The sequence below is a fragment of the Delphinus delphis genome, chromosome 3 (assembly GCF_949987515.2).
Source record: "Delphinus delphis chromosome 3, mDelDel1.2, whole genome shotgun sequence".
NCBI classification, from domain to species: domain Eukaryota; kingdom Metazoa; phylum Chordata; class Mammalia; order Artiodactyla; family Delphinidae; genus Delphinus; species Delphinus delphis.
Window position 1 is genome coordinate 76,888,926 of NC_082685.1, and position 27,330 is coordinate 76,916,255.

Sequence of the window (27,330 nt, forward strand, 5' to 3'; positions counted from 1 at the left end):
CAAAACTTTACATCACGTTATATAGTTATATACATCACTAATACTGCACAACAACAAGGCAGGGTATTCCCAAGTGTGTGACACACACAGTGGTGGTGATTTTAGTCAGTGTTACTGATGCATCATTCAATAGTGGCAAGAAAGTTACTCCTTTTTAATTCTTATATTTTTTAAGACTATCTAATTCTTTGTTATTCTCTAGGCTTCCATCAAAGACAAGTCTCAGCAAGGTACTATTAAGTCCTTAGTATCTCCCAAACCATTGTTCTCCCTCTTTTGACATTGGGGAATCAGGTTTTAAAGGGAATTTGGCTGGCAACTGTCTCAAGCTGGAATTCAATTACATTGTTTCGTATTCGTTGATTTACATTTTTATTTATCGCCAATTCATGAAATACTAATTTCACATCTCTAGTACTAATATAAAATTTCCCTTTCAAATAAATGACCTGAAGTATAAAAGTGAGTCTATTTCATAAAATTTCTTATCTAGGAGTAGGATTTATACTTGTATATGTTAACCATTTTATTGGAAGTACACTATTAAAAATTTGAGAAACTCTGCTTTTGAAATCTACTGTTTCATATAAGGGCGAAGGCACAGAATACCTACACTGAGGAAAGCCAGTAAGTGTCAACAGGGTGTTTTGACTCTGTAGAGTAAAATGCATTCAGAGAGGCTGTGAGGACAGAGAATTGGTGGAATTTCCATGTCAGGGACTTCACCATCACTCTCTAATGAAGTTTCCTTGAGGAAGTAGGTTTCAAAAGTGTTCTGACAAATTTGGTGGCCCCGATATGTTCTAGAAAGATTTGCAAATGGAATGTTACCTGTCCACAGTTGCTGTCATTTGAAATATTTGACTAGGTTATATTTCCAATAAAATGTACAAAACTCTCTCATATTTTAAATGAAATTGAGTTGTCTGTAGTGAGGTGGATGGACCTAGAGTCTATCATACAGAGTGGAATAAGTCAGAAAGAAAAACAAATACCGTATGCTAACACATATATATGGAATCTAAAAAAAAGAAATGGTCATGAAGAACCTACAGGCAGGACAGGAATAAAGACGCAGACCCTTTGCAAATGAAGCAACTGACAAAGGATTAATTACCAAAATTTACAAGCAGCTCATGCAGCTCAATAACAAAAAAACAAACAACCCAATCCAAAAATGGGCAGAAGACCTAAATAGACATTTCTCCAAAGAAGATATACAGATTGCCAACAAACACATGAAAGAATGCTCAACATCATTAATCATTAGAGAAATGCAAATCAAAACTACAATGAGATATCATCTCACTCCAGTCAGAATGGCCATCATCAAAAAATCTAGAAACAATAAATGCTGGAGAGGGTGTGGACAAAAGGGAACACTCTTGTACTGCTTATGGGAATGTGAATTGGTACAGCCACTATGGAGAACAGTATGGAGGTTCCTTAAAAATCTACAAATAGAACTACCATATGAACCAGCAATCCCACTACTGGGCATATACCCTGAGAAAACCATAATTCAAAAAGAGTCATGTACCAAAATGTTCATTGCAGCTCTATTTACAATACCCCGGAAATGGAAACAACCTAAGTGCCCATCTTCGGATGAATGGATAAAGAAGATGTGGCACATATATACAATGGAATATTACTCAGCCATAAAAAGAAATGAAACTGAGCTATTTGTAATGAGGTGGATAGACCTAGAGTCTGTCATACAGAGTGAAGTAAGTCAGAAAGAGAAAGACAAATACCGTATGCTAACACATTTATATGGAATTTAAGAAAAAAAAATGTCATGAAGAACCTAGGGGTAAGACAGGAATAAAGCCACAGACCTACTAGAGAATGGACTTGAGGATATGGGGAGGGGGAAGGGTGAGCTGTGACAAAGCGCGAGAGAGGCATGGACATATATACACTACCAAACGTAAGGTAGATACCTAGTGGGAAGCAGCCGCATGGCACAGGGAGATCAGCTCGGTGCTTTGTGACTGCCTGGAGGGGTGGGATAGGGAGGGTGGGAGGGAGGGAGATGCAAGAGGGAAGAGATATGGGAACATATGTATATGTATAACTGATTCACTTTGTTATAAAGCAGAAACTAACACACCATTGTAAAGCAATTATACCCCAATAAAGATGTTAAAAAAAAAAAAAAGAATTTGAGTTAGAAAAGAAAATGGGCAGAACTATTTTTCTTTTTTGTTGCTAACTCCAACTTTTGTGATTTATGAGTACATAAGACGAAAAAAAAAAAAGACGCAGACCTACTAGAGAATGGACTTGAGGATACGGGGAGGGGGAAGGGTAAGCTGGGACAAAGTGAGAGAGTGGCATGGACATATATACACTACCAAATATAAAACCAGTAGCTAGTGGGAAGCAGCTGCATAGCACAGGGAGATCAGCTTGGTGCTTTGTGACCACCTAGAGGGGTGGGATAGGGAGGGTGGAGGGAGATGCAAGAGGGAGGAGATATGGGGACATATGTATATGTATAGCTGATTCACTTTGTTATAAAGCAGAAACTAACACACCATTGTAAAGCAATTATACTCCAATAAAGATGTTTAAAAAAATGTATGTGCAGTATGCTTTACTGAGCATATCTAATAAGTATGTGGAAAATATACTGGATTCGTTTCCACGAGAAACACACATGTCAGTTTGCCCAATCTGCACCATAATGCCGGCATAGGGATAGGAGTGGGACTGGGGGGGATGTGTGAACTGTCTGACGTATAATTCCTCCCAGAATGAAATCCTCTGGTGCATCTGTTATGTATGTAGACTTTTTTTTTTAAATGTAGTTTAGTGTGAGCCAAGCAGGTGTGCAGTTCTCTCACCCATGAGATCACATAAAATGAAAAGTTCATGACTGTCCACAAGCTCAGAACAGCAAGGATCAGGAAAGGTCCACCCCTTTGTTCACACCAACTGAGTTTCAAATCCATGGCTCTCATGGGGAATTTCTAAGTGGACTAGTGACCCTGGAACAAGACTGTACAATTTGGCAAAAGAGTTATTTCTTTTTTCTAGTATCTTGACATTGAGGTCCTATTCAGAGCAATGGTTTTGATTCTTGATAGTGAGATAAAAGCATAAGAAAGTGACTAACAGTCCCTTACTGGGTATGCGTTCCTCTGTGTGTGTGTGTGTGTGTGTGTGTGTGTGTGTGTGTGTGTATGACAGATGTGTGGGCTCAACCCAGCTTTGTTTAATGGAATGGTTTCATTTTCCCTCAAATATCTGTATTTCTCCCACTTTTCCATCTCACTTTCTGTTCTAAAAATCACACAGTACATTTTCACCAAAGCTAAGCTTTTGTCTCTCCTATTCCTTTCCTGTTTGGGTCTGTTCTCATCCCCCAGTCGGCAATTTGCTTATAAATTCAGTCAGTTCAACCAGCATAAACCCTTCCTCCCCAGGAGTACTGGAGTTTCAGGCCACTGGAGTATAGCAAGAAGAAACTACCCCTAAATTTTGAAATTTCACATTGCTTTTCCTATTTCAGTGGTTCCTCTTAGTATTCTCATATCAGAAGTGGAATTTCCAGAAAAACCATATAATAGAGAAGGGTATTTGTCTGTGTCCCTAAGGGCATATGTACAAGGAAAATGCATCTCAGACTACAAAATTAAAACCACCAGCCCTCACAGCACCCTTGCCATTATAGTGACCCACATAAGCAGTAGAATGTAGCTACTAAGGGACTCAGGAGGTTTCTCTGAAAAGACACAGGAAATCAGAGGTTTCCTTCTTTGTGCCTTAGCTCCACCCTCCTCTGTTTAGATGCCTTTCCAGGTTGTTATCTGCTAGATACATCCTTTACATGAAACGTCTTATTTCTGCTTATAAAGAAGAGAGCCGTCTAAATTGTTTTAATACATGACAGCTGTTAGATACAGAAATGCTTTGTGACCTCTTAAGCGTTAAACTCGATTGTTAAAGCAACAGTAGGAAACAGTAAAATTGGTTGTTCTGTTGCCCCGACTCAGCATGATCTACAGCTGGTGCTTCTTCCTAATAGCTATGTGTGGGACGATCAACACCCAGTTTGCTTTTATTTTGCAGTCACCATTGGCTCATTAGGCTTCCTGTATGGGAAGTAGCAGTCTCTGATTTACTGAGGCAGCATATAAGTAAACACCTTCCATTACAACAACTCCCAGCACACCTTCCAAACCTCTATAAAGGAATTCCTTAAGCAGTGACTCATACAGCCACATCTGGGGAAGACCTCAGTCAGACTTTCAGAGCACATAATCATCACAGGGCAAAGTCATTAGATAATTGGGATAGGAACTAGAGAGAAGGATGAAATTTCATATTTTCATAGAAATTAAAAGGATGTACTGCTGTTTAAAACCAGGGCTAGTCTTCATCATATTTCCCAGGCAATCAAGAATCAATAATCGATCTCTGGTACCTCAAAGAAAATCTGATGAAAAGAGAGCAGTGATCGCTAGTGATTCCAGGCTATTAGAGGTAATTTGTCCAGAGAAATATGTTCAAGAGGCACTCCTGATGCCTTCATAGTTGTAATTCTGGCTTCAGAATCAGTATTTCAAAGTTACAGACATATTAATGTCCCACTGTTGGAGATATGTCGAAAGAAAATGAAACTTCAGCAAGCATTCTCTCCTTCTGTCTCTCACTGTGCTGAGCATTCATTACCGAAAGTAAAAGAAAAAAATAATAAAGCTAGGTAGCACATTTGATTATTATTTTGATTACATATCATCATGTCTATTTGGTACAATGTTCTTTAAACATTGATTTAACCATAGTCCCTACCCTTAGAGGATTAACAACTAAGGAACAGAGGGACATCCAAAAAAAATATAACAGCAGTAGAAATCAAGAGTGGAAGGGTTAAATATGGAACTCATTTTTAAATTGGGAGTTTGGGTTTAAAGGAAACTTTAAAAAAATAATTTAAACACCAAATGCTATTAGCTGTGTGTTAATTTTAATTCACATTTTAAGTATTTTTCTTTTATCTTATTTTATTCTTCCTTCTTAAACTGAGGTAGTAAGATTGACATCTAAACAAAAATAAATAGTCCAAATTAATACGGACCTTAAACTCGGATAAGAATAGGAGAAACTTAGAGAAGAGCAACAAAAAAAGCAAACATTTCACATAGGTGAGAAAGCAAAGTTCCATAAGAAATGAGGAGAAGACCTATCATGACATTAAAAAGTGATTTAATGCTTATGTTTTTACTTTTCTTCATTGGAGGTTGGAATGAGTCCTAATGATGGGAGAGGTACAGACAGAGGAAGAGGAAGAAAGAGGGTGGGGTGGAGAGAATGTTGGCAAAACAAACAAGTTAAAATGTCAAGATTTAGACAGAAGAGTCGGGAAGGGAAAAAAAGGAGAGTGCATTGCATCTTAAATCAGACAGCTGCTGTATACTGGAGCTAGCTCTTCAAAAAGAGCTCAGGGAAAATAACTGAAGCCAGAAGACAAAGTGCCTTTTGGATCTTGCCTAGCTGCTGTTACTCTGTAGCACTTTGGAAGAAAAATATTGTTTAAATTTATTAAATAAATAAAGCTTTGGCAATGTATTTATTTACTGATTTTTTCCTTTTTAAAAATTTTTTTTTCTTGGATTACAGCTGATTTCCAATGTTGTGTTAGTTTCAGGTGTACAGTAAAGTGAATCAGTTATACGTATACCTATGTCCACTCTTTTTTAGATCCTTCTCCCATATAGGTCATTACAGAGTATTGAGTAGAGTTCCCTGTGCTATACAGTAGGTCCTTATTAATTATCCATTTTATATATAGTAGTATGTAAATGTCAATCCCAATCTCCCAATTTATCCCACCCACCTCTTTCCTGCCTGGTAACCATAAGTTTGTTTCCTACATCTGTGACTCTATTTCTATTGTGCAAATAAGTTCATTTGTGTCATTTTTTAGATTCCACATATAAGCAATATCATATGGTCTTTGTTTGACTTACTTCGCTCAGTATGACAATCACTAGGTCCATCCATGTTGCTCTGCAAAAGGCATTATTTCATTCTCTTTTTATGACTGAGTAATGTTCCATTGTATATAGATACCACATCTTCTTTATCCACTCTTTGTCAATGGACATTTAGGTTGCTTCCATGTCTTGGCTATTGTATAAAGTGTTGCAATGAACATTGGGGTGCATGTATCTTTTTGAATTATGGTTTTTCCAGATATAAGCCCAGGAGTGGGATTGCTGGATCATATGGTAATTCTATATTTAGTTTTTTAAGGAAACTCCGTATTGTTCTTCATAACGATTGTATCAATTTACATTCCCACCAACAGTGTAGGAGGGTTCCCTTTCTCCACACCCTCTCCAGCATTTATTGTGTGTAGATTTTTCATGATGGCCATTCTGACCTGTGTGATTTGATAACGTCATTGCAATTTTGATTTGCATTTCTGTAATAATGTTGAGCATCTTTACATGTGCTTTTTGGCCATCTGTGTGTCTTCTTTGGAGAAATGTCGGCTTAGATCTTCTGCCCATTTTTTGACTGGGTTGTTTATTTTTTTGATATTGAGATAAATGACCTGTTTGTATATTTTGGAGATTAATCCCTTGTTGGTCCCTTCATTTGCAAATACTTCTCTCATTGTGAGGGTTGTCTTTTTGTTTTGTTTATGGTTTCCTTTTCTGTGAAAAAGCTTTTAAGTTTAATTAGGTCCCATTTGTGTATTTTTTGTTTTTATTTTCATTACTCTAGGTGGATCAAAAAAGATTTTGCTGCGATTTATGTCAGAAAGTGTTCTGCCTATTTTCCTCCAAGAGATTTTTTAAATACCTTTATTGGAGTATAATGCTTTACAATGGTGTGTTAGTTTCTGCTTTATAACAAAGTGAATTAGTTATACATATATCCACATATCTCCTCCCGCTTGCATTTCCCTCCCACCCTCCCTACCCCACCCCTCTAGCTAGGCACAAAGCACCAAGCTGATCTCCCTGTGCTATGTGGCTGCTTCCCACTACCTGTCTATTTTACATTTGATAGTGTATATATTTCCATGCCACTCTCTCACTTCGTCCCAGCCTCCTCTTCCCACTCCCTGTGTCCTTGTCCTCAAGTCCATTCTCTATACCTGCATCTTTATTTTTGACCTCCCACTAGGTTTTTCAGAAGCTTTTTTTTTTTTAGATTCCATATATATGTGTTAGCATATGGTATTTGTTTTTCTCTTCCTGACTTACTTTACTCTGTATGACAGACTCTAGGTCCATCCACCTCACCACAAATAACTCAATTTCACTTCTTTTTATGGATGAGTAATATTCCATTGCATATATGTGCCACATCTTCTTTTTCCATTCATCTGTTGATGGACACTTAGGTTGCTTCCATGTCCTGACTATTGTAAATAGAGCAGCCATGAACATTGTGGTACATGACTCTTTTTGAATTATGGTTTTCTCAGGGTATATGCCCAGTAGTGGGATTGCTGTGTCGTATGGTAGTTATATTTTTAGTTTTTTAAGGAAACTCCATACTGTCCTCCATAGTGGCTGTATCAATTTATATTCCCACCAACAGTGCAAGAGGGTACCCTTTTCTCCACACCCTCTCCAGCATTTATTGTTTGTAGATTTTTTGACGATGGCCATTCTGACTGGTGTGAGATGATACCTCCTTGTACTTTTGATTTGCATTTCTCTAATGATTAGTGATGTTGAGAATCCTTTCATGCGTTTGTTGGCAATCTGTATAACTTCTTTGGAAAAATGTCTATTTAGGTCTTCTCCCTATTTTTGGATTGGGTTATTTGTTTCTTTGATACTGAGCAGCATGAGCTGCTTGTAAATTTTGGAGATTAACCCTTTGTCAGTTGTTTCTTTTGCAAATACTTTCTCCCTTTCTGAGGGTTGTCTTTTGGTCTTGTTTATGTTTCCTTTGCTGTGCAAAAGCTCTGAAGTTTCATTAGGTCCCATTTGTTTATTTTTATTTCCATTTCTCTAGAAGGTGGGTCAAAAAGGATCTTGTTGTGATTTATGTCACCGAATGTTCTGCCTATGTTTCCTCTAAGGTTTTATAGTGCCTGGCCTTACATTTAGGTCTTTATTCCATTTTGACTTTATTTTTGTATATGGTATTAGGGAGTGTTCTAATTTAGTTATTTTACATATAGCTGTCCAGTTTTCCAAGCACCATTTATTGAAGAGGCTGTCTTTTCTCCACTGTATATTCTTGCCTCCTTATCAAAAATAAGGTGAGCATATATGCGTGGTTTTATCTCTGGGCTTTCTATCCTGTTCCATTGATCTATATTTCTGTTTTTGTGCCAGTATCATACTCTCTTGATTATTGTAGCTTTGCAGTATAGTCTGAAGTCAGGGAGTCTGATTCCTCCAGCTTGATTTTTCTTTCTCAAGATTGCTTTAGCTATTCTTTTGTGTCTCCATACAAAGTGTGAAATTTTTTGTTCTGGTTCTGTGCAAAATGCCAGTGGTAGTTTCATAGGGACTGCATTGAATCTGTAGATTGCTTTGGGTAGTATAGTCATTTTCACAATGTTGATTCTTCCAATCCAAGAACATGGTATATATCTCCATCTGTTTGTCTCACCTTTAATTTCTTTTATTGGTGCCTTATAGCTTTCTGCATACAGGTCTTTTGTTTCCTTAGGTAGGTTTACTCCTAGGTATTTTATTCTTTTTGTTGCAAAGGTAAATGGGAGTGTTTCCTTAATTTCTCTTTCAGATTTTTCATCATTAGTGCATAGGAATGCAAGAGATTTCTGTGCATTAATTTTGTATCCTGCTACTTCACCAAATTCATTGATTAGCTCTAGTAGTTTTCTGGTAGCATCTTTAGGATTCTCTATGTATAGTATCATGTCATCTGGAAACAGTGACAGTTTTACTTCTTCTTTTCTGATTTAGATTCCTTTTATTTCTTTTTCTTCTCTGATTGCTGTGGCTAAAACTTACAAAACTAAGTTGAATAATAGTGGTGAGTGTGGACAACCTTGTCTTGTTCCTTATCTTAGAGGAAATGGTTTCAGTTTTTCAACATTGAGAACAATGTTGGCTATGGGTTTGTCATATATGGCCTTTATTATGCTGAGGTAAGTTCCTTCTATGCTTACTTTCTGGAGGGTTTTTATCATAAATGAGTGTTGAATTTTGTCAAAAGCTTTTTCTGCATCTATTGAGATGATCATATGTTTTTTTTTTCTCAATTTGTTAATATGGTGTATCATATTAATGGATTTGTGTATATTGAAGAATCCCTGCATTTCTGGGATAAACTCCACTTGATCATGGTGTATGATGCCTTTAATGTGCTGTTTGATCCTGTTTGCAAATATTTTATTGAGGATTCTTGTATCTATGTTCATCAGTGATACTGGCCTGTAGATTTCTTTCTTACTGACACCTTTGTCTGGTTTTGGTAACAGGGTGATTGTAGCCTCGTAGAATGAGTTTGGGAGTGTTCCTCCCTCTGCTATATTTTGGAAGAGTTTGAGAAGGATACGTGTTAGCTCTTCTCTAAATATTTCATAGAATTCGCCTGGGAAGCCATCTGGTCTGGGGCCTTTGTGTGTTGGAAGATTTTTAATCACAGTCTCTATTTCAGTGCTTGTGACTGGTCTGTTTATATTTTCTGTTTCTTCCTGGTTCAGTCTTGGACGGTTGTGCTTTTCTAAGAATTTGTCCATTTCTTCCAGGTTGTCCATTTTATAGGCATATAGCTGCTTGTAGTAATCTCTCATGATCGTTTGTATTTCTGCAGTGTCAGTTGTTACTTCTTTTTTATTTCTAATTCTACTGATTTGAGTCTTCTCCCTTTTTTTCATGATGAGTCTGGCTAATGGCTTATCAATTTTGATTATCTTCTCAGAGAACCAGCTTTTAGTTTTATTGATCTTTGCTATTGGTTCCTTCATTTCTTTTTCATTTTATTCTGATCTGATCTTTATGGTTTCATTCCTTCTACTAACTTTGGGGGTTTTTGTTCTTCTTTCTCTAATTGCTTTAGGTGAAAGGTTGTTTATTTCAGATGTTTCTTGTTTCTTGAGGTCGGATTGTTTTGCTATAAACTTCCCTCTTAAAAGTGCTTTGGCTGCATCCCATAGGATTTGGGTCGAGACATATATATATATATATATATATATATATATCTTTTTTTTTTTTTTTTTTTGCGGTACGTGGGCCTCTCACTGTTGTGGCCTCTCCCATTGCAGAGCACAGGCTCCAGATGCACAGGCCCAGCGGCCATGGCCCACGGGCCCAGCTGCTCCGCGGCATGTGGGGTCTTCCCAGACCAGGGCACGAACCCACAGGCAGGACTCTCAAACACTGCGGCAGGCGGACTCTCCAACACTGCGCCACCAGGGAAGCCCTGTGTCGTCATATTTTCACTGTCATTTGTTTCTAGGTATGTTTTGATTTCCTCTTTGATTTCTTCAGTGATCTCTTGGTTATTTAGTAGTGTACTGTTTAGACTCCATGTGTTTGTAATTTTTACAGACTTTTTTTCCTGTAACTAACATGTAGTCACAGAGCATTGTGGTCAGAAAAGATACTTGATACGATTTCAGTTTCCTTAAATTTACCAAGGCTTGATTTGTGACCCAAGATATGATCTATCCTGGAGAAAGTTCCATGAGCACTTGAGAATGTTCCATGAGCACTTGAGAAGAAAGTGTATATATTGTTTTTGGATGGAATGTCCTAAAAATATCAATTAGGTCCATCTTGCTTAATGTATTATTTAAAGCTTGTTTTCCTTATTCATTTGCATTTTGGATGATCTGTGCATTGGTGAAACTGGGGTTTAAAGTCTCCTACTATGATTGTGTTACTGTCGATTTCCCCTTTTATGGCTGTTAGCATTTGCCTTATGTATTAAGGTGCTCCTATGTTGGGTGCATAAATATTTACAATTGTTATATCTTCTTCTTGGAATGATCCCTTGATCATTATGTAGTGTCCTTCTTTGTCTCTTGTAATAGTCTTTATTTTAGAGTCTATTTTGTCTGATATGAGAATTGCTACTCCATCTTTCTTTTGATTTCTATTTGCATGGAATATCTTTTTCCATCCCCTCACTTTCACTGTGTATGTGTCCCTAGGTCTGAAGTGGGTCTCTTGTAGACAGCATATATACAGGTCTTGTTTTTGTATCCATTCAGCCAGTCTATGTCTTTTGGTTGGAGCATTTAGTCCATTTCCATTTAAGGTAGTTATTGATTTGTATGTTCCTATTATCATTTTCTTAACTGTTTTGCGTTTGTTATTGTAGGTCTTTTCCTTCTCTTGAGTTTCCTGCCTAGAGAACTTCCTTTAGCATTTGTTGTAAAGCTGGTTTGGTGGTGCTGAATTCTCTTAGCTTTTGCTTGTCTGTAAAGGTTTTAATTTCTCCATTGAATCTGAATGAGATCCGTGCTGGGTAGACTAATCTTGGTTGTAGGTTTTTCTTTTTCATCACTTTAAATATGTCCTGCCACTCCATTCTGGCTTGCAGAGTTTCTGCTGAAAGATCAGCTGTTAACCTTATGGGGATTCGCTTGTATGTTATTTGTTTTTATTCCCTTGCTGTGTTTTATATTTTTTCTTTGTATTTAATTTTTGATAGTTTGATTAATATGTGTCTTGGCATGTTTCTCCTTGGATATATCCTGTATGGGACTCTCTGCACTTCCTGGACTTGATTGACTATTTCATTTCCCATATTAGGGAAGTTTTCCACTATAATCTCTTCAAATATTTTCTCAGTCCCTTTCTTTTTCTCTTCTTCTTCTGGGACTCCTATAATTCGAATGTTGGTGTATTTAATGTTGTCCCGGATCTCTGAGACTGTCCTCAATTCTTTTCATTCTTTTTTCTTTATTCTGCTTTGAGGTTCTCATTTCCACTATTTTATCTTCCAGGTCATTCATCAGTTCTTCTGCCTCAGTTATTCTGCTATTGATTACTTCTAGAAAAATTTTAATTTCATTTATTGTGTTGTTCATCATTGTTTGTTTGCTCTTATTTCTCCTAGGTCCTTGTTAAATGTTTCTTGTATTTTCTCCATTCTATTTCCAAGATTTTGGATCATCTTTACTATCATTACTCTGAATTCTTTTGCAGGTAGACTGCCTATTTCCTCTTCATTTGTTTGGTATGCTGGGTTTTTTGCCTTGCTCCTTCATCAGCTTTGTTTATCTCTCTTCTTATTTTGCTTAACTTACTGTGTTTTTGGTTTCCTTTTTACAGGCTGCAGGTTCATAGTTCCTGTCATTTTTGGTGTCTGCCCCCAGTGGCTAAGTTTTGTTCAGTTGGTTGTGTAGGCTCCCTGGTGGAGGGGCCTTGTGCCTGTGTTCTGGTAGATGAGGCTGGATCTTGTCTTTCTGGTGGGCAGGACTGTGTCCACTGGTGTGTTTTGAGATGTCTGTGACCTTATTATGATTTTAGGCAGCCTCTCTGCTAATGGGTGGGGTTGTATTTTGTCTTGCTAGTTGTTTGGAATAGGGTGTGCAGCACTGTAGCTTGCTGCTTGTTGAGTGGAGCTGGGTCTTAACACTGAGATGTAGTTCCCTGGGACAGCTTTTGCTGTTTGATATTGAGTGGAGCCAGGAGGTCTCTGGTGTACCAATGTCCTGAACTCAGCTCTCCCATCTCAGAGGCACAGGCCTGATACTTGGCCGGAGTTCCAAGACCCTGTCAGCCACAGGCTCAGAAGAAAGGTGAGAAATAAAAGAAAGAATAAATGAAATAAAATAAAATAAAGTTATTAAAATAAAAAAATTAAAATATTATTAAAGATTTAAAATTAATATAAAAAAAGAAGGAAAGAAAGAAGAGAGCAACCAAACCAAAAAACAAATCCACCAATGATAACAAGTGCTGAAAACTATACAAAAAAAAAAAAAAAGGACAGACAGAACCCTAGGACAAACGGTAAAGGAAAGCTATATAGACAAAATCTCACAATGAAGCCAACACATGCACACTCTCTTCTCTTCTCTTCTCCAGCTCCTGTGGTTCAGCTTTGTATTTGGCCCCGCCTCTGCGTGTAGATCTCTTGAGAGCATCTGTTCTTCATTCAGACACGACGGGGTTAAAGTAGCAGCTGATTAGGGGGCTCTGGCTCACTCATTTCAGGGTGAGGGAGGGGTACGGAATGTGAGGCGAGCCTGCAGTGGCAGAGGCCAGCGTGACATTGCACCAGCCTGAGGTACACCGTATGTTCTCCCGGGGAAGCTGTCGCTGAGTCACGGGACCCTGGCCTTGACAGGTTGCACAGGCTCCCGGGAGGGGATGTGTGGATAGTGACCTGTGCTTGCACACAGGCTTCTTAGTGGCTGCAGCAGCAGCCTTAGCATTTCATGCCCGTCTCTGGGGTCTGCACTAATAGCCAATGCTTACGCCCATCTCTGGAGCTCGTTTAGGTGGTGCTCTGAATCCCCTCTCCTCGCACACCTTAAAACAATGGTCTCTTGCCTTTTAGGCAGTTCCAGACTTTTTCCCAGACTCCCTCCCGGCTAGCTGTGGCGCAGTAGCCCCCTTCAGGCTGTGTTCATGCAGCCAACCCCAGTCCTCTCCCTGGGATCTGACCTGAGAAGCCCGAGCCTCAGCTCCCAGCTCCCACCCCTGCCTGAGGAGGGAGCAGACAAGCCTCTCAGGCTGGTGAGTGCTGGTTGGCAGCGATCCTCTGTGCAGGAATCTCTCCAGTTTGCCCTCCACACCCCTGTTGCTGTGCTCTCCTTCATGGGTTTGAAGCTTCCCCACCCCTGCGACCCCTCTTCTCCACCAGTGAAGGGGCTTCCTAGTGTGTGGAAACTTTTTCCCCCTTCATAGCTCCCTCCCAGAGGGGCAGATCCTGTCCCTATGCTTTTGTCTCTGTTTTTTCTTTTTTCTTTTGCACTGCCCATGTACGTGGGGGAGTTTCTTGCCTTTTGGGAGGTCTGAGGTCTCCTGCCAGTGCTCAATAGGTGTTCTGTAGAAGTTGTTCCACATGTAGATGTATTTCTGATGTATGTGTGGGGAGGAAGGTGATCTCCACCTCTTATTCCTCCGCCATCTTGAAGGTCTCCCTGGCAATGTACTTAAATTGTGTTGAAAACCAAAGCACTTCAGGGTGCCGAGTAGTATTAAATCAATAAAGTGAACTTTACTACCTGTAAATATATTCTATTCACATAGGTCATTACCCAGACTTCACAATGATATTCTGATTAATAGTGCATGGAGTAGATCTCCCAGATGCCAGCCAGATGTTCAGAGAAAACTAATGTTGTTTGACTTAAGGAGAAAAGAATAAATCATATGTCCTCTGACATACGTAATGGAACAAATGGAAAACATCCCATGTGAGTTCCATACTTATTTCATCATTCTACTTAAAGATGAGAAAGAAAATCCTATATAATTTCTAGGCCAACATAAAAATAAAGGAGAAAAAAAATACCATTTAAATATAGTCAATGGGCATAAATGATTAAACATACCTGTTATACTTTAACAATAATATTTTTGGTTTTTGTTAATACTGTCATTCTAAAAGATGATCAATGATATTTTGCAACCCACCACTGTTTGAAGACAACTCCAAAAGTGTAAAGTAGCAGATTGGTAATAATATGAGGAAAAATTCAGTCCCCAGTGAAACAAACTTACGGATCCAGATATGACGGAATGTTTTCCAAATTTCGAATTACCAGAGGTTTTAAGGATCCTCAGACATTGAGTATAGAAACACAGTGCATCTAAAGATATACTTGTAATATTAAAAAGTAGCATTTTTTCCTTTTGCTTAGTTACTGCAAATGATTAGAAACCAAGATGTGTCCTTTTCAAAATAAATCTATCAATCTCTACTTTGATAGACTTGTCTGATGCTATGATCTTTTATAGTTATTACATTATAACAAACAGAGAGTTGACCTATGAACAACTTGGGGGGTTAAGGGCACTGCCCATCTGCACAGTTGAAAATCCACATATAACCTGCAGTCAGCCCACCATATTCCAGATTCCTCCTTATATGCGGTTCCTCATCCATGAATTCAACCAGCCTGGATCATGTATTAGTGTAGTATTTATTACTGAAACAAAAAATCCAAGTATAAGTGGACCCACACAGTTCAAACCTGTGTGGTTCAAGGATCAACTGCAGTTAAAAAGCCAACATTAAAAAAAAAAAAAGAAATGGGAAAGATAGGATAAAATACTCTTAAAGAAAAGAGAAAGGAAATCCAGTGGTGGGCTAGGAAATTTTTAACAAATGGCCACCAGAAAAAAAGAGGCTTGATTCATAGTATGTGCCAATCACCATGGTGTAAATACTCCCACCATGGTCAATTTCATGCTGCTAACATGATGTCAATGAACATAGAGTGGGGGAAAGAAGATGTGCTCCCATGAGCTCTAGCTCTGACATACTACTGAAGAACCATCCTATTTGCTCATGGAGTGGAGCTAACAATCTCTTGTTAATGGCCAAGATTTCTTCTAAGCCAGGTTGGCAGACAGCAGGGTGGGTAGCTGGCTGGGACATATTTGTATAATACACTGTGGTTTGGTTGATTCTACAACAGGGAATGTTGTAGAGTGTAGTATTCCTGCTATTGTGATGAGGAAATGTGTTATGGTATGCTAAAGAAAAATGAAAGGGTGAATAAAGACAGGCCTCAATAATGGAAAATGTCTGTCATCTGACCAGTGGATTGAATTTAGTTGTGTATTATAAGGTTTGCGCTAAATTGATCAGGACCTACCATCCATGTTTTGAACCTACATTTCCACAGTTTCTCTTACTTTTCTTTCTTTTTTTTTACAAAAAATAATGTAAGGTGGTCTATTTTTCTACTATTATATGTAGACAGATTTCACTGAGTGAGATATAAAACATTCTGTTCTACTCTATTTTATACTATGCTGTGCTATGCTACTTTATATGTATTTATCATGACCCTAATATGTGCCTAAATTCTTCTAACCAGTATGGTGGATGAAAATAAATATAGGATACTGTCCTGTTCCTCTAAAAACTTAGAATCTAAATTATTATATAGTCTATAGCAACAAGAAACAGATCAGGTACAGACCAAGAATTTGGAATGAGACTCCAAAAAAAGAATAAATGACTATTTTGTATCCTAAAGTATAAGTAGATAATAGTTTTGTATATTAGAGCACAGAGACCAACCACATCCCTAGGAGTTTTGTCAAGCAGTTTTCATTTAAGTTTAAAATATTATATAAGGTTTAATCTATTAAGTGAAACTACTATATCCTATTCCTGTGTTCTTCATTATACCTATATGCTCAACAAACACATAGGTCATGAACTGAAATACAATATTCACGAATTAGAAAATTCCAATAATTTTAAAAATGATATATCTACTTATATTATTAAACTTATTATTAAACTAAGTCTTAGAAAATACAAACTTTTCTCAGTTGCATATATTGACAAACTTGGAAGTTAGGCTTTCAATAACTGAGAAACAAATATGGCTTGACCTCCAGTGATATCTTTTGACAGGTATTAAGGCTTTTTAGCATTAAGTTAGACTGAATAGGTAAAAGAGAGGAAACAAGTGTAATATCTGGGATAGTCATCATTTGCTCTAACTTTAGTTTCTTTTTTTTTTTTGCGGTACGTGGGCCTCTCACTGTCGTGGCCTCTCCCGTTGCGGTGGCCTCTCCCGTTGCAGAGCACAGGCTCCGGACGCACAGGCTCAGCGGCCATGGCTCACGGGCCCAGCCGCTCCGCGGCATGTGGGATCCTCCCGGACCGGGGCACGAACCCGTGTCCCCTGCATCGGCAGGCGTACTCTCAACCACTGCGCCACCAGGGAAGCCCTAACTTTAGTTTCTCTTGCATGAACTCCTTAAGCTCTGATCCCCTTTTCTTCCTTGAGATATATAACATTTCATAACACTATATGAATTACAAATCAAGATGTACTGTAGAAATGACATAGTATTGATTTCCTAAGACGACAAGCATCAATCTCACTCACAATGACTTTCAGAAAACCCTGATTCTTTTATTTCTGGCCAGTTTAAATGTGAATGAGCTTGTGTCACGACCTCTCTTTATAAACGTTTGTATATTTTTCCTCACAATACACCAGTATTCCTTGCTTTAACCCACCTCACCACAAGACACTGCATTATTATGGTATTTCTTTTAGCTGCCTTTACGATTCTTGTTGGCTCATGAGTCAATGTCCTTTGCCAAGAAGTACAATAAATTCTACAATGAGGGTATCTAGCTATGATATACATACTTGACATAATACTACTTGTGAATTTTATTTTCATAATAACAAATTAATCTGCAGTATTAAATGATGAAGATACAGGTCAATAGTGAACAAGGGTACTGTGTTCAGAACATCACGAGCGTATGGCTCTTGTGACTAAAATATAATGCTTTGCGTTGGAAAGTTCCATTGAGAACGTCGTGAAGGACATATGCACATACATCTTTTTAAATATTTGGGGAAGACCTTAGATAGCAACTGCTTCAAACTACTCATTTTTAAGTGACAGATTTAAGGTTTTGTCCCTCAGTCATGTAGTCAAGGCAGAGGCCTCCAGTCTTGTTCTCTGAACCACAGTAACTCCCTCTCTTGGCATTGTATGAGGAGCTATGTGGGATTCAGTCTTTACCTGGGCTCCCTGAGGGGACCAAGGACCTCTTTGCTCACTTCATCCAGCAATTTTATGACTACAGAGTTCATCTGTGCAGACCCAGTGCTTCTTAGAATGGAAAACAGAAATACCAGTGGGACTTTTCACTCCCCTGGGCTCACTCTTCTGTTCCTTTCAGACTTGATAAGGATCCCATCTGTTAACTTTGGAACTGTAGTGTACAAGTTTTCAGAAGTGACATTGCTGACACTTTGTGCCTCTAATATTCTTCTGTGAGCATAAAAAGGAAGAGGAACAACTTGTCACTTCCAGTTACATCTTGACAAGGAAAAACAACCATAGGGCACATCCTTCCAACTGAGTTTCTCTTAATGAACTTTTCTAATAAAAAACAATTGTAGAGCATAAATAGTTAGTACTTTTAGAGAATATGTCTAATTTGACCGTCAAATTGGTTTCTTCCTCACACAAATGAATTGAGATTATCAAGGGGCAATGGGGACATTCATAAAAGAAAATCAAATTCTACTAGTTTGCATTTTGCTTTGAATCTGTCTATTGGCTATTTAATGGATACTGAATATTACCTTGTGTACAACTTGGGAATTTTTGGAATTACCTTGGGCTTGTTACTGAAACTTTCTAAGCCTTCTTGTTTCTCATCCATAAAATATATCCATAAAAAATATTCACTTCATAACATTACTATGAATAGCAAATGAGATAAAGTGTATAAAGTACTTAGAATAGTTCCTAGAATACATATACTCTCATACGAATCTCAGTGATGATGATGATGATGATGATTTTATGCCAATACCTGAAGGAAAGTGTGCAGGCTGAAATTGTCTTAATTCTCACATGTAATGTATGATCATGTTTGCCAATAAATTTCCATAATTGGATCTCCTTCAGAGAATGAACAGAGTTGTACTAAGCTAAGTTGCAACTCAACTTGCAAAGTTGAGATTGTGAAACAATGTTTATACAAATCAGCTCTTTATATATAAATAAAATTTTCTCTGGATGTTTTCCTATTAATTTATAAATCAATTATTTTATGTTTTTGATGGCAGAATGTGTCCATTGCAAGTAGTACAACTCCTTTTCCAAAACCCTTAAATGCATTAAACGCCAAATGTATAGAGGAAAACATGCCTTAAAAGCAGCCTACACCCTTTAAATTCTCTGTACTTCATCCCCTCCCTCGGAACCTGGTCTTACCCCAGTGAAAAATTTAATGAAGCAACTCAAAATTGATAGTCAAATGAGGCAAAAGACCAAATTCATGCTCCCAATAGGAAACTAAAGTTTTGAAAAGTAACAGGTGAATTAGTTCACTCTCCATTGCTCTAAGTTTCTGAAAATATATTTATTGTTTTCAATAGCAGCAACTTTAGCTAGAAACTTAAGTTTCTCCAGTGATCTGGACAACCACATACAACCATTTCAAACCAGACCATCAGTCTTACATTCCTTCTCAAAGGCCCAAATGATACCCCATGAAACAGAGCAAGCTGCTTCATTAAAACATAGTTCTTATTTCTAGAGAAAAGACACAGTAATGAAGCTACTTCTTCCTATTATAATACCTCCTGCTCAAAGGGACACCTTCAAGCTTGTTAGGCTAAGAAATGGACTTGCCTTAAATAATGGTCCCTGTGGTTTTAGTGTACTGATTTTAGGCAATGTGTTTTATTTTAAAACTATTCTTGTCATATAAGAGAGAAGGCAACACATGCCAGTAAAAAATCTCAGATCAGATAAACAGGTACTTCTAAGTAGTTATTAAATGCATGGTGCTCTACCAAGAGTTATTATCTCTAGTGGAAAGAAATTGTACTCCTGTAACTCCTTTCAGCCCACCAGGCTGCCCAATCTGGTGTAACCTCCAAGGCACATGATTTTGCTACACCTCTGATAAAAAGTAAACTTGTATTAAAGGAAACAGATCATTTGGTTGCTCAATTTTTAATCTGTTTTTCTTTTATAGCATTTTCACCCTTCTTTGGCTCATTCACCAATTCTATGGTATATTTCAGGTCTCAGGTCTTTTCCTGACCAGTGTGTTTAAAGTTCTACCTCCTTTTAATCTTGTTGCTATCTAATTTAATTTTTCTCAGTGGAAGTTATAATTATATAAAATTATCTTGTTCAATTATTTTATTTACTTTAATTTTCTTTCTTTTATTTTCTTTCATTACAGTCTTTTAAACTCCATCAGCCCCATAAGAGCAGGGGCATTATAAGTGTTTTTCACTGCTCTATCTCAGCATCTAGAAAAATGTCTAGGAGATGACAAATAACTATTCGTCAACCTACCAGAAATTATGTATGGCATATATATATGCCAACAGTCTTATATTTCTTCTCAAAGACCCAAATGATATCCCACGAGAAAGAACAGGCTGTTTCCGTAAAAGGATAGTTCTTATTCATAATAAAGCTATTTCTTCCCATTATAATACTTCTTTCTCAAAGGGACACCTTCAGATATAGATATAGTTACAGATATAGCTATAAATATGTATTTCCCAGGAGTACTTGCTCTTTTTGCTACGATATACAGACTGACTCAAGATTTTGAAAGAAAAAATATATATGTTTAAGGTTTTGGTAAAACTTCTACAAATTTTTATTCCAGTGCATAAAACCAGTTCAAAGGGCTCATGTCCTTGACATTCATGTTCATAGCCATAGTAAATTTAAAACCATAGAAAAAAAATGTAGTAGCAGCAAATCTCACAATAAAGAGATTTTATTTTTTTTCATATATATCAACTATATGCACTGATATCTGAACAAGAGAAGTCGCTGTGAAACATTATGTGGAGAAGTAAAGTTTTGTATTTTGGTTGTCTGATAAGAAATATTTATTATGTTCACAATTGATTTGTAGCAGAATAAACTGTAGTATATCAGTTTTCTAGATCTTCTGCCAATTCCGATTCCCTTTAAAAATCATAATTACTATATTAATAGACATTTTCTTAAAACATACACTATATTCCACTATGCCAAGGTTTGGAACTGCAGAGACAGTCCCTTGCACCTAAAGAGGAATAAATAGCTCTTTAAGATAAATATAGTAACTGTTACAAGGAAAGTTAAATATTCTTTGGAAACATAAAGAGAATTAACTCTGCTTTTTATGAAAGAGAGATCACTCATTCACATATTCATTTACTTATAAGTATCTATTGTGCCTACACTGTATATTAGAAACTGTACTAGCTGGTAAGATCTATATATAGTCTTTTTAAAATTTATTTTTTATTGAAGCATACTTGAATATATATAGACTTGAAGAATACACAGAAATTACAGTCTAGAAAGGAAGAGAAAATGTACAATATGGTCATAATAAATACTAAAACACAAAAGTACATAAAGCACTTGAGAGGAACTCAACTCATATTGGAAAGTCAGGGAAAGCTTAAAAAAATGACAAAATTTCTAATCTGAGAGCTGAAGGATGAACTGGAATTATAAAGTAATAGTGAGACGTGCTGAAAAAAGAAAGCACTTCAGACAAACAGCATGTTCAAATATGTATAAGAGAGAATTTAAGACATTCTAGGAACCTAAGGAAGTTCAACATAAATGGAGCTTATCATAAACTTGAGAAATAGATGGGAAATGAAGTTGCGAAATAAGCAGAGACTATTTAACATAGCACTTGGAAAGTCATGTTGAGACGACTATTGAAGGGTGAGTCTGAGTCTACCAAAGAAAGGAAGAATGAGCATTCCCAGAAAGGGAGGCTACATTGTACAAACACATAGAACTATGAAAGTCTTATTTAGCTAAAAGCAATTAAGCCAATGGGATGGAGTTAAGTGGTTACTGAATAAGTATGGAAGGGGCAAGAGATAAAAGTATTAAGTCTTACCTACCACCTTAGATCTAAAATAACTCTTTCCTTTGAAAAACATTATCATTTATTGCCTTGAAAATTCATTACATATTAAAATCATAATACCTTTGTTTCTATGTTGTTCTTTATTGTGAATGTTTTATAATTTATTTTAAAGTGCAGGCTCCTTAAAGACAGGGAGTGCCTAGCAATCCGAAAACCAACTGATACTTGTTGATTTAATGATAGAGTAGGTGAAAGTCCAACACTTGAAAATAGTACACTTGAATTTCTTTGTTAATTTTTAGTTGTTGGTATTTCTTAACTCAAGAAAAGGCAAAAAAAAAAAAAAAAAAAAAGTCCAAAGTAGAATCTGCTTATATCCTTCTTCTAAATACCTACAAAGAGAAAAATATTGAGAAAAGAGCAGAGGTTCATTCAATTTCTGAATCCCCAAGGATATGCAAGTAATTATTACTAAAATCTCCCCCTAACTCACATGTCTATATATATTACATTATTGAATATTTGTAAACTGAAGGAAAGAGAAGTATGTAAGATACACACTATTTGGTTAATTTCATCTTATAACTGCATCTTAAAAGGTGTTACTATTTCGTAAGATTTTTTGCACATTATGTTTCATCTTCAAACTGACTACATTCACTGTTTATATTTGTTTTAGGTGAAATCTGTGTGCTTAAATGGAGTATGGCTCTTTTTTGTCATTTAAATCATCTCTGATTAAGGTAAATTATTACTAGGCCAATTTGTCATTGATGCTATTACTATTTGCAGAGACCAAAAAAATCTGAATGATCAGGCTTCATTCCTAGTCAGTGACCACATACAAAGAGTTCATCTTTGTCTAATCTAAATTAAAGCTGTTTTCCCTTTCTCTGTTCAAACTTCTTAATGATATTCTAATCTAATTAGCATAAAATATTTTTCAGCTGTGAAAGATACCTTAGCCAACAGACGGTGCTATGTATAAATTTTTTGTTAGTGTATAGTACTTAAAAATATAAATTACAGCTGAGCTGCAATTTAATTACATTGTTAGAAGACATATGAAAGTAAATTTCTTGAAAATACATATTTCATAAAGCTTGTAAGATATGAGAAAAAATGCAAAGTCACTGAAGAATGTTTGAGTTGAGTCAGGGGTCACAGGCTTTTCAATTATGCATGTAACCTTGTTAGAGTTTGGGATGTTCATGTTCATAAAGATGAAGCTTGGAGACGCAAGAGGGAAGAGATATGGGAACATATGTATATGTATAACTGATTCACTTTGTTATAAAGCAGAAACTAACACACCATTGTAAAGTAATTATACCCCAATAAAGATGTTAATAAAAAAAAAAAAAAAAAAAACTACAAATAGAACTGCCATATGACCCAGCAATCCCACTACTGGGCATATACCCTGAGAAAACCGTAATTAAAAAAGAGTCATGTACCAAAATATTCATTGCAGCTCTATTTACAATACGCAGGAGATGGAAACAACCTAAGTGTCCATCATCGGATGAATGGATAAAGAAGATGTGTCACATATATGCAGTGGAATATTACTCAGCGATAAAAAGAAACAAAATTGAGTTATTTTTATTGAGGTGATGGACCTAGAGTTTGTCATACAGAGTGAAGTAAGTCAGACAGAGAAAGACAAATACTGTATGCTAACACATATATATGGAATGTAAGAAAAAAAAGAAGATCCTTGGGGTAAGATGGGAATAAAGACACAGACCTACTAGAGAATGGACTTGAGGATATGGGGAGGGGGAACGGTAAGCTGTGACAAAGTGAGAGAGTGGCATGGACATATATGTACTACCAAACGTAAAATAGGTAGCTAGTGGGAAGCAGCTGCGTAGCACAGGGAGATCAGCTTGGTGCTTTGTGACCACCTAGAGGGGTGGGATAGGGAGGGTGGCAGGGAGGGAGACACAAGAGGGAAGATATATGGGAACATATGTATATGTATAACTGATTCACTTTGTTATAATGCAGAAACTAACACACCATTGTCAAGCAATTATACTCCAATAAAGGTGTAAAAAAAAAAAAAAAAAAAAGATGAAGCTTAACATTTGGTTTGATTTGGGGGGCCTGGAAGTGATCAAGAGGTCAACTGTCTGTTCTGAAAATACCTTTCTCTGAAATCTTTCTACCTCCAATATCCTGTCTCTTCAATCCACCTTTACATGACCACCACATCAACTTTTCAAGGCCTGTCTTTTTGCATTTAGCAATGAGAAACCAGTGTGGTCTTTGAGAAGCTGAATAAAAGAATCCAAGGTCCTGATTTCTCTGTCTAGCCTTCAACTCTTTACTGTCAACCTACTTTTCAAGCATTTGGTCCACCATTTCCCTGCACAAATAAACTTACATAAATCAGTTATATTGACCTTGTAAAATGCTGTGACTAAGTCACAATCTGGAACACAGCCATTGGTCAACATAGCCACATATGCCACTTTTTTCTGTGATGCTTTTTTGATGACAAAGTCTATAGATATTCTTGTTCAACTCTGAACTCTACTAACACCTAATATTACTACATTTACTTTAACTTGATCTCACATTGCTTTTTGTTATAAAATGTCTTAACAGAAATAAATCTAATTTGCTGTGTTTTGGGTTTATTGACTAAATCAGAAGTTTGTAGAAGATAGAGCTGGTAACATCAACGTGTGAAACTGATGAATTCAAATAACCATTTTCAGTTGGATTCTGTTCTTTTAGTAGCAGACTGATATACATCTTCATCTATCAACAGATTTTCAGTATTGTCCTCCGTGAAAAAATACATAAGATACTAATTTTAGCTTTTTATTTTTACATAGATTGTATGAATAGTTGTTACAGTTAGGTTTATAACTTTTTTTTCTCTTGTAGAATGTTCCAGGTGGATTATTTACTGCTTTTGAGTAAGTATTTGTGGAATGGAAGAAGAGAGAACAATGAGACCAGAAAAGCCCAGAATCCATTTTTCAAGGGAAAAATTACCAATTACAGCCATGATAAACATAAAGCATTTTATTTTTTAATTAATTTTGATTGGAGTATAGTTGACATAAAATGTTGTGTTAGTTTTCACTGTACAGAAAAGTGAATCAGTTATACATATATCACTCTTTTTCAGATTCTATTCCCATATAGGTCATTACGAAGTATTGAGTAGAGTTCCGTGTGCTATACAGTAGGTTCTCATTAGTTATCTATTTTATATATAGTAATGTGTATATGTCAATCCCAATCTCCCATTTTATCCTTCCCAAAGTATTTTAAATATACTCAGCAATACACATAATGAGAAAACAAGTCTTCACAGTGGGCTTAGGTTGTAGCATCCAGGGCATTTGAGAATGGCTCAGTTCTCACACAAAACATTTCATTGGTTATTCTAAGCTTGTTAACCACTTCATAAGCATTTTCATTTGGCTTGTTTTTATAATTCCTGTCACTTTGTTGGTATTATTATTTGAGTCATGGTCATCACGCTTCTATATAAATCTTTAAATAGAATTGCCTTCTGTTCTTTGAAAATATGAATAATTTCTAATTTGCAGTATTTATCCAATAACGAGATAATGAATAGCAGTTGATATTTTTTCTGAGTATGAATCGCATTTTTAAAATTTCTTTGCTTGTCTTCTAAAACTTTTGTAGCATATTGGTCATTTTACATAATATACTTTAGCAATTCTATATCTCGATGTTTTCTTGCTAAAGGTTGTAGTTGTTTTGATTTGTTTGTTTGCTTAGGAACTTCTTTGGATTAAATCTCTGAAATCTGTTTTTCCATCAATGTGAATTTTTTATTTTGCTTTTTTATTGTTGTATTTTTTATTTTTAAGCATGGATCCCTAAGTGTTTCTCCTTTGTCTACACAACTTGTTATTCAGTGAAAGACTGATCAGTAGTTATGCTCAAACATACCCAGCCAGTGAGTCTTCCACTCCCTTTTGATGGATCTCTGTGTGGTTCAAGGAATACATTAAAAGTTTAAACTATTTTCAAGTCTTGTCTGACTCTTATTTTGTGCCATGCCCTTTCACATCTCCTCTGCATGTATGCACAGGTTTCCTTGGCCAGTGATCATGGGTGGCTTGCCCCTTCCTCCTGTCTCTGCTATGCATGAGTCCAGCCTTAGGTCAACCCAGGATATGTAGAGAGCTTATCAGCTGGTTTACCTTCTGGCACTCCCTGGAAAACTGTCCGGCTATCAGTTATTTGCTTGCTCTAAAAGGACTGAAACCTCAGATTAGCAGATCTTCTGGCCTCTCCTTGTTTGCTTGATACTGACTTCACCACTAACTGATGGTGCTTCACTTCAAGGGAGCCACCTCTAACAGCAACAGCCAGACTGCTAATTTTCATGGTCTGCCCCATCCTGGCTGAACTATTTGCCACAAGAGATGAGGTGTGTTTAGGAGTACTGCCAACCAAGAATGCCATATAGTCCCACTGTTCCTACTCAATGTTCAGTAGTTTTCGTGAATAAAAACTCTCTGGTTTGTTGTATATAGCTATTTCTCTAGCATTTAAATAGCTGTTTTTGACAGTTCTGTGCAGCTTTACAGTGAATTTCTGCCTAGAGAATTTTTCAACCTCTTTACTTCACCGTGACAAAAGTGGGTTAGTATTATTCTCCCCCCAAGACCATTCCTATCAAATTCATCAATGGGCAGTCAGTCTAATAATGGATTTGTTCTGTTTCTTCAATTTGACAAGTACTTCTACACAAATGATATATTCACTACTGAGATAAAAAAGTTGACCTAGTCCATTTTGTTTATTTGTTTAAGAATTTAAGGTCATTACTGTGGTTATATATTTGGTTTAACCGCAAGAAATATTCACCCAATTACTTTGAAATTTATCTTTCCCTTTGCTAAGCTCATTTATATGATTTATGTAAACTTTTTCTCATTAAAAATAAAATAAAGCAAATCTTGTATTTCTTTCTATGATAACTTTATAAAAGAAGTTAAAATATGTTAGAAAGCAAATAGTAGCCCAGGGTAATTTAGAAAGATTTTATTACTTTGTCCTTTTTGAGGTTTAAATTTATAGAGAGTTCTTCCACTTCTTAAGGAGGAAGGGTGAAAGATATTAGAGTATTTGTGTTTGTTTTAGATTAAAGTGAACTTATTCAAGTCTTTACATCATTTTCTTGAAATAGAAAATTGTATGGTGCTTTGAAAGTGACAACTACCACTGCTGGAATCAGGGTGTCATTAGACTGAGATCTATTGAAATTGACTTCGTTGGAGTTGGATAAGCCAAACATAATTTCCTATGGCCATTCAGAGCTCTAGTTAACATTTTAACTTTAAATTTGGGGTTTATGCATATTTTTAAGGTGGTTAGAAAATAACTGCCTCTAGTATTCTGAGGTTTCATATGAAAAAAGAAACTATTCATTAAATAATTTTTTTCCATTACTATTATCTGAATGCAAAATAAGTATCCATTTAAAAAGGCAAATTTATGAATTTCTACTTAATCTACTTCACAGCAAAAGATTCAGAAGAGAAATAGAAAATAAGGGGAAAATTAAGGAACATAAAATAATAGTTATTGGTTTGGAGTAAAAAGAAAATACTTACTTCAACATAACTATGTAAAAGGTCAAAGAATATTTTTGAAAATTCTAATTTTATTGGATACCTTATAATATATTGCATCAAATAGTACAGAAAGGATTCTAATTTATTTTCATTAAAAGAGTAGATATATTATGAATCAATAATTACCCTTTGTGCAATCTGACTAAAGAATAGGCAGAGAAAAAGATACAGAAAATCTACATAAAAATAAATGTAAAAC